Source organism: Carlito syrichta, unplaced genomic scaffold, assembly GCF_000164805.1.
Source record: "Carlito syrichta isolate Samal-C Ts95f unplaced genomic scaffold, Tarsius_syrichta-2.0.1 Scaffold311661, whole genome shotgun sequence".
NCBI lineage: Eukaryota > Metazoa > Chordata > Mammalia > Primates > Tarsiidae > Carlito > Carlito syrichta.
The window spans coordinates 36,194-38,517 of record NW_007255757.1 but is presented as its reverse complement, the minus strand read 5'-3'; positions in this window follow the sequence as shown (position 1 = coordinate 38,517).

Here is a 2,324-nt window from a genome sequence, read left to right as displayed (position 1 = left end):
CACCTCAGCCTCCCAAAGGCGCGGGATTACAGGCTGAGCCACCGAGCCCGGCTGGAGCTGTGCTTTCTATCTTTCTTTTTTTGTTGAGTCAAAGCCTCACTCTGTCACCCAAACTGGAGTGTAATGGCACGCTCACGGTCACCTCAACCTCAACCTGCTGGACTCAGGTGATCCTTGCACTTCAGCCTTCCAAGAAGCTGGAAGAACAGGTGTGCACTGCCACACCCGGCTAAATTTTTTGATTTATTGTAAAGACAAGGTCTCGCCAGATTGCCCAGGTTGGTCTCGAACTCGTGAGCTCAGGTAATCCTCTCGCCTCTGCCTCCCAAAGTGCTGGAATTACAGGCATGAGCCACTGCACCCAGCAGAGCTGTGCTTTCTTAGGTCTGGAACTCACTCACTGCCTCACAGGAGCCCCTGGACACCAGGACTCCAAGAAATAGACCTACAGAAGAGAGACAGGTCAAGTAGTCTCATTCCCTGACATGACGCCCAGTGTATCAGTCAGGGCACAGTTGAAAAAGCAGAGCCCATGCCACAGAGATGGTTGAAAAAGTCTTGAAGAGCTAAAAGCAAGGCAGGATGGTTAGGTTGCATTATGTAGACAGTAGTGACTCAGGTGAGCAGATCCTACCTCCTTGCATTGTTGTCTGTGGACAGATCTTTGTGTGATTATGGCACAACCCTGGGTTCCTTTCTCCCTGTGCCTGCTCTTAATTGGCCCAGGAGAGGTAACCCAAGGAAATAAGGGACCTATAGAGTGATCATGTCTGCTTTTTACATCTCATTTCTAGTCATAAGTTTATAAATTACATATCTCCAGTTGTCAGTGGTTCTAAAGGACAGAAGCGTCTGCCCTAGCAGGAGAATGGAAGACAGACAACTGTTCCTATGACTAGAGTTTCAACAGTCCCTCTGGTCAGCTAGCCGAGACTGGGATCTCAACTGGGGCTGGGATATTTTTCCAATATTGCAAATTATGTAGCTTTGTCTTCTTCATGGTGATCTTAAACATATCTCTGATGAGCAGTATAAGAAAAGAAATGATCACTTAGGATTTTTTGGTGGTTTAAGCCATATTAAAACATAGAAAGGGAAACAATATCTAAGTCTCCTTGGTGGTAAAAAATTGGGAACAACTACTCCAGTGTTAGGAAACATCAGATGAAACAAGGGGTGTCAGCCGGGCTTGGTGGCTCAGCCTGTAATCCCAGCACTTTGGGAGGCCGAGGCGAGTGGATTGCCTGAGCCCATGGGTTCAAGGCCAGCCCTGGCAACTTGAGAGCTCGTCTCTACAATAAATAAAAAATTAGCCAGGCGTGGTAGCTCACGCCTGCAGTTCCAGCTACTTGGAAGGCTGAGACGGAAGGACCGCCGGAGCCCCCAGCAGGTCGAGTCTGCGGTGGCCGGTCGCGGCCACTGCACTCTAGTCTAGGTGACAGAGTGAGACTCCAACTCAAAAAAGAAAGAAAGAAAGAAGGTGAAGGACGATGGCGCCAGTGAGACTCGGTACCCTTTGAGGCCAAGAGATTTATTAGAGCAGCGGCTACAGGGAGAGGGAAGGAGGTCTGTAACCGCCTGGTGGGAAAAGGGAGTGAGAGAGGGAGGGCGAGAGAGAGGTCTGTATTTATCGGTTTTGGGAGGGGGCGGCCTGTGCTCTCTGAGCCTGGCCGTGCCAGCCAGAGCCATCTTAGGGTCTTTATTGGAGGGAGCTATGAGGTAGTATTCCTATAGGGAGATAATGTTTGTATATGAGTTTAAGTTTCGCGGGCGCACGGGAGAGGCAGGAATTTACGGCCTTTGTTGTCTTTGTTAGGTTCCCTAGTGTTGGCGCCATCTCGGGAGACATCCTTTTGGCTGTTTCCCGTGCCTTTCAGAAGGGGTGTCATGCTAAGTGAGGATTTCCAAATTCAGTCCCCTGGAGGGAATGCTTGGTGACCAGGTCTTAGAGGAGAGAGATGCTTGTCCAGCTCACTGCCTGGGTGCCCAGGAATTGAGAAACTGAGAGAAGATGCTTGCTAGAAGTCCCAGGCCAGCTTGTCAGTAAAGGACACTGGAGGCATCCAGCCAGCTCCAAGTTCTGAACACACACACACACACACAAACACACAAATGGAATAGACAGCATAGAGCCTCCAAAGAATTATACTGCTCGTATCCAGCAAAGACTGTGCATCAATCCACACCTTGTGAATCAGTATTCCCACAGGACATTGTAAGAAAACTCTAGTGTTCCCTGTGGGGGAGCAAATATTCCATGGAACACTGAGAGACTGTAGAACATTCATTCACTGAGCTGTGTCCTCTGCAGAGGCTAAAGTGTT